This window comes from Equus caballus, chromosome 24 (genome assembly GCF_041296265.1).
Source record: "Equus caballus isolate H_3958 breed thoroughbred chromosome 24, TB-T2T, whole genome shotgun sequence".
NCBI lineage: Eukaryota > Metazoa > Chordata > Mammalia > Perissodactyla > Equidae > Equus > Equus caballus.
The window spans coordinates 44161314-44168039 of record NC_091707.1 but is presented as its reverse complement, the minus strand read 5'-3'; the positions used below and the strand labels follow the sequence as shown (position 1 = coordinate 44168039).

General features: G+C 36.2%; 1 long non-coding RNA gene across 2 annotated transcripts; it reads left to right on the top strand.

Annotated features, from left to right (window-relative positions):
- The first annotated feature begins 413 nt into the window (after positions 1-413).
- LOC138920515 (uncharacterized) lies at positions 414-5978 on the top strand. 2 transcript variants are annotated; one of them, XR_011431825.1, is made up of 4 exons: positions 414-709; positions 1942-2026; positions 3248-3301; positions 5227-5978. It is a non-coding gene; the product is annotated as an uncharacterized lncRNA (long non-coding RNA). The 2 variants fall into 2 exon arrangements; XR_011431824.1 differs by lacking the exon at positions 5227-5978 and having other exon boundaries at positions 3248-3404.
- The last annotated feature ends 748 nt before the right edge of the window (positions 5979-6726 follow it).

Below are 6726 nucleotides of genomic sequence, written 5' to 3'. Positions count from 1 at the left end.
TTTCATCTTTTTTATGGTTGAGTAGTATTCCATTGTGTATATATATATTATATATATACACACCACATCTTCTTTATTAATTCATCTGCTGATGGGCACTTGAGTTGCTTCCAAGTCTTGGCTATTGTGAGTAGTGCCACAGTGAACATAGGGGTGCATATATCTTTATTTTTAATTACCTAAAAATTCTGATCTCATTCTGGTTTTGATGGATTAATTTACAAAGATGCAGCAAGAGATGCTAATTAACCATATAGGCTTTCTTGCCAATCAGCAAATCCAGAGGCTCACAGGGTTGAAAAAACACTAAGCCCGGAGAATTAACTTGTCACTGGACAATTCATAAGGAATCTCAGATTGCATTTTCAATAACATCTGTTCTTCTTCTTTTTTTTTTTCAATTTCTCCTGCAGGTTCTTCTATTGCAAGGGTAGGAAAGCAAATCCGTACCTGAAACATTCATATCCACAGGTTGTACCTACAGTTTCTATAAATTGAGGAGAATTGCTCTCTGCTCAAATTCTGCCAAATCTGATTATGTTCTGCCTGCCTATATGAGACTCTGTAAGACACAGAGTAGATATCATTCCAGATTCCTGGGAGAGATTTGCGGGCATGGTTCTACTCGTGAACAACAATCCCTATGTCTTAATGATGGATTTGTCCTATCTAATCACAAGGAGATGTATTCTCGAATATGTTACTGCAGGTATAATCTTGATTGTAGAATCCATTTGTTCAATTATATATTGGCAAAAAGGAAGTCAGATTCTGGCAAATAACCACATTTCTGAGAAAAGTAAAGAAACTCAGAATAGTGTGTGTGTGTTTAAATTTAGGGGTCAAGGAGAACAAGAGAACATGTACAAATTAAGGATTAGAGAGAGATTCAAAAGAAGAGAAAGAGCTTCTTCTTTTACCCATAGGAAAATAGAACATAAAACGAATGCCAAAATATTCTAAAACAAAGAGCTATAGTAGATTCCCCTTACCCATTCGTTCTGTATTGTGTAAATTATATTTTGATCCTTTGTTTTCGGGTCAGCAGTTGGCTTTCGTGAAGTTGTTTGCTTCTGAATGAAAAAGGCTCCTGGGAATCTTGACTTAATTCCGGTGGACAATCTGAGAGTTTTCTAAGTGATACCTGCTCCAGCTTCAAAGCCTGTTCCCATGAGTTTATTTCTTGAAATATCAGTAGTTGAAAGCACCTGGAAGGTCCTTTTTACTGAGGCATTGAGACTATCCTTCCTTGGTAAAAGCTGTAGCTTATAAGAAAACTTTCAAGCATCTGTTGATGAAAGGTCCAAATGGCTGTGGTTAATTTATTAGAGTAAGCAACAGTGTGAGAACAGAGGAGAGTGAAATTCTTCATTGGGTTATAAGAATCAGTATTTCCCCTGAGGAGAAAAACATGCCAAGGACAGCAAGGGGATTGACAAATCTGTAAAATGTATAATTGCTGAAATTTTTCTAATGATTGTATTTTACCTACATAAAATTAATCTGAGGTAAGCTAAGCTTCTCTTTTGATCTGAGAAACTCTTCCCATACAACTCTTATGATAGTTGGTGTAATGAAGAAATATGTATACCTCAACCAAATTAAGTTACTTTTAGCATCTCTCTTTATATACAGTAAAAGAAGAAATCTGTGTGCATACCCGCTGAAATCTAATTCTACATGTAAAAGATATTTAATACACATGTGTTTAACAAGTTCAGAGTCTGATCTTGACAAGGCAAAATCAACAGACTTATCAAAAAATCTTTGGTCTTTTCACTAAGATAAGATCCTAGGTCCTGAGAATATTAACTTGACTACCAGTTCATCAAAGTGGTAGGGCATTATTTTAAATAAACATAGAATATGAAACAATTAGAAGGAAACTTAGCTCTTTTAGGAGTGGGGAACTTTTGTTATTTCTTCCTTTTTTCTTTTCAGATCATGGACATAAAAGTTTTTCCGTAGCACAGAAAGTGACTCTGGTGAGAGAGACCATCTGCTACCTGGGTACATTGTACAGAAGGTAATATTTTCTATGTCTTAGAGATGACGGAATATGTCAAGATAATTTGTCATTTTCATGTAGAGAAAAAATTCTAATCTTTAAGGTAATATTTGTCGGTAAAGGATTAACAAGCTATAAATAAACACATCAAAATGAGTCGACTTTGCAAAATTTTGACGTATTTCATTCCTTTTTTTATGATCATTTGCCCAAGACAAATAAGATTCACTACATTCAAACTTTCTGCAATTTGCTGTAAATACTCTTGTCTTTATGATCATTTCATGTTAGAACACTCTGATACTTTAAGACAAAACTATTCGCTTTATCCCTTTGAAAACAAAACTGCACCCCAATATTGTATACACAATTGTAATAGTGGCAATGCTTCAGTGTTCTGTCTTACTTGCATGTTATCCAGGTATCCGAAGATTATCCAGTAATTAACTCATTTAACATTGGATTAAGAGTTTAAATTAAGGATCTTGGGAATAATGTTTAATCAGATACGCTTTAGAGCATTAAGTAGTATTAATGTAAAAATGTTTGTCAAGACTATACTTTAAGTAAACACCCAAGTTTATATTTCCCTAATTTTAAGTATTTAATGGAAATACTACTAACTTCTCTGAGCACTAAATAAATACGAGAACTTTGAGACATTCGCATTTATAATCTTTCCATGGGAAAGTAAACCCAATCTTATAAAATCTCATAAAAATTTTATAAAACATAAAACATGCTTCTATAAGGGATAGTACATATAGTTTTTTTAAATCAATATTACAAACCAGTCCAAAAATTTATCTTGATTAAGTTAACTTAAATTCTTATGAAAAATGCTCTGAGCTTTTATTTTCTATAAGAAGGATTTTTTTTTCCTTAAAATTCTGGCACATTTAAGGTATTATAATTTCAGTTTCCCTATTTTCTTGGGATTCTGTGAGTATTAGATTCATGCAAGCACTTAAACAGAATAGATCGCCTTTATTTTGAGAGAATTTATAATGTAATTTACTAATATTCTTCAGAGGTTAGGAGATTTTATATGAGGAGAGGTATGGAATTTTCTGAGTTACAGACACACAGACACATGGAAAGCATGCAGCTTCCGTTGCACATCATAAGAGGTCAGAGGTAATCATAGACATCTAACCCACCCCCCCACAGTCCAGATCTCAAAGGGCAATTCTGCTTTCCAGTGAGTATGAAGTATTTTTAAAATTTATTTTCTTTCAGTTCACAGATAGACAAATAGATGAACAAATGAAAATGACTAACAAACTCATTTAGGTATGGATGGACGAACAGACATGACCAAGATCCAGAATAAACAACAAACAGAATTAGAAGGTGGAGGAGGGCATCGATAACAACAACAAAAAAGAGAGAATCAGCAAAAATAAAGCCCTGGTGCCACTTTGGGATTCACTGCTGCAAGCAAGAAAATCTCTTCCTAGGTTGAAACAGCCCATGAGAAGGACTTCTCAGAAAATGCACCTTAACTAACCCTGGCAGTTAAGTCCATTTGGGCGTGTCAGTGGGACATCCTCCAAAACTGTCAATGCGTAATTTTCAAAACATTAGAAACATGAATCTCTAAATAATAAATAAATATATGCCAAAATATATTTAACTTATTAGTGAGTAAGCAAGCAGAGTGGGAAAACTGATTCAAAAATTCTTTGAGAACCAGGGTATATATAAGCCTATCAGAAAAAGTGTACTGAAAGTATTTTCTAAGTTAAAGGCAAAGCTGGTTAATGTCCTACAGGGCAATAAACTATGTCATTTGGGATTATCTTCTGCACCCAAGCAAATTATTTGCATCTCTAAGAAAAAAATCTATAGATTAGCATCCAGTTTCACAGACTCTAGGCCCTAATTAATAGCAAATAAATCAGACAAACGAATCCCTTAGAGACAGAAATAATCCTTGGGTGTGCTCTTAAAGCATATTCCAGTATAGTATTAAGAGGCATGCAGCCATCCTTTTGCCTATTTCCAAGTTTCGGATAATTTTTCTTAATACTGAACAACTAGCAGAAAATCAGAGCCATATTTTTCTCAGAATGACTAATGTCTTTTGATTGTTGAGAATAGGAATTTTGAGTTGCCACAGATTTAATGTTTTGCTTATTCTCTGTAGTTCATATCATCAAGAAAGTGGATATTTTTGTTGTACACCATATAAAGCTGGATGGAGAGCTGGGAGTGGGAATAATTTCATCTTCAATAATATCTTATCTTTTTAGAGGGAGAACTCCGGAGAGTGATTGGAAGGCGGCCAGGGCAAATAACCTTGGCATCCATCTCCCTTTTGCCATTGTAGCTGTTTCTAATTAACCCCCTCTGGAAGTTCTGTGCCAGCTTAAATTCCGTGCTAAAATGCTCATTACTCTTATGTAATAAAACTGGCCCAAGTGCATTTAGTTGCAGAAAATAAAGCTACTGCCATAAACATAGATACTTTTAACACAGATGGCAATGGGATGATATTTTCTTCTAAAACAAATTTAAACGGTCTTGTTAGAAACCTTGTTAAACCTTGCACTCACTCATACACCCACTCATGCACCAGCACACATGCATACCACCCACACAAACCGACTCAAAATTCTTTCAGAATTCTGATGGCTATTTTTATTCTCTTTTATGTGCGCATAGCTCCTCACCCCCAGAGTTTCTAGTGAACATCTGCGATTTGTTTAGTTGGATGCAATATTAGCCAACTGCTAGGAGTTTACTTTCTGTTTCGTTTTGATCTCCTGCAACTCTGGACCTGGTTTCACACGTTACACAGAAATGTCAAAAATTCCCCAGTAACATCCCTAAAACACCTGCAAGCTTCCTAACTTCCTAACACTTGCAGACTTCCTAACTAACTCATACGAATTAGACTCGAGGAAGACCAAGTGGGACTCTTCAATTGTCTCATATTGTTCCCATGATTACATTTTCCAGGTCAATATTTGTGGGACAGGTGCATAGCCAATACAAAAGATTTCCAAACAAAGGAGATTCTCTTGAATTATACTTTTCCATGGCTTAGAAATGCATTCTAGCCTCTGGACTGGTTTTGTGACTTGTTGAACTTTTGAAATAAGTATGAGTCAGAAAAATGGAGACCTTCTGAAGTCCCTTAGAAATTGTAGTGGGAGGACTTCTGGGTGGAGAGTTCCGTGCCCAGAAGACTAATTTTTCGTGTTTCTGTCTAGGAGAGACCTTCCTCCTGTGGCTAGATGGCATGGCTAATACGGGACCGTGTGACTCTTCTGACAAAGCCATGGCATCAGTCATTTTTCTGTTTGACTTCTCCATTGATTTTGCACTGGTACTTTTCTGATCAATGAGACCTCTGTTATGAATGATGAAGCATTTTGAGGATGCCTTCAAATGTCTGTGAGTTATATCTGTGGCTTAATTTGTGTCTTATCTGCAATGATCAGGGACTTTTTGGCCTCTCCACAGACTCAGCATGGAAGCCTGTCTGAGAGCTTTGTGTGGAGGTGTTAAGCTGCCCTGAAATAGACTTCTTAGAGGAAGAAACCAGAACAGAATGTTCGCATAAAAGTGCTAGGTTGGATAATACTCATATTTAGCACTTCTACAGCAGTTTTCATTTCCCAAACACTTTACAAACAGCAACTAAATAAACCTTTCAACATCCCCATTAAATAGATAAATAAGCATTATTATCTTAGCATTCTGTTTGGGAAAGAAAAAACATCTTTACAAGTTTGTAACTGCAGGAGGAGATTATTTCAGAATAATGATTCCAACTCCTGCCTCTGTAAGCCAGTCTCCGGCTCTACCCGTTCCAATTTTCTTTTCAAGACAACCAATTAATTGGTGCCAGTGTTAGCCATTGTGAAAGTTCAGTCAAAGCCATTTCTCTCTGGTGTTGTGAGTTCAAAGAGTTACTAAGAGATGAGTGCCTGGGAAGGTTCCATTGTAGTCCCAACATGAGAAAGAAAAAATGAAAAAAAAAATCTGAAATCTGCAGAAGGAGTGAACTGCCTAGGCCTCTCTGTCAGTAAGTCCCCCTGGTGAGCACTAATGATGCTTGGCAGCCACATAATTAAACCCTCACCAAGGCCTGGTGGATGACGGTATACTGCTTGCATGTGACAAGCTTCCAAGATGGCAACTCTTTCAACAGCTAGGAGCATGGTTATTTCCCCTCTTCTTATTCTTGCAGAGGTGTAGAGAGTCACTACCCACCTGTTCCAGTCTCCAGGAAGACTTTTAAATTATGTTTTCTGTTTGCCCCACTTTTCTCTGAAAAAATATTTTGATAGCTTCTTTCTATTCAAAGAAGGCAGGTGGACATTCTTTCCTGCAACTAAAGTACAAGTAATTTACAAATGTTGGCATGCACAAATAAGTCATTATATGCCATCTTTTATTATTTGATGGCTTTGTTCATAAAAACGTCAAAGCACAAAATCAATTCTCATTTATGTTCTTCCATTTAAGTTGAAAACCTTCTTAAGATGTACAGACTAGTGGTTGAGTGCAGGTTCTGACATCAGATCGCTTCCTCAAGTTGTTTAATTTCACCAAGTCTTAGTTTCTCGGCAGTAAAATGGAGCCATTGACAATACCCACCTGAGTAGGTTGTTATGGAGTTAACAGTAAGATGTACTATTGGAAGCACAAGAATGGGCCTATGGAAGGGTTCAATAAATATTAGGGACCATCTTCACCATCGTCAT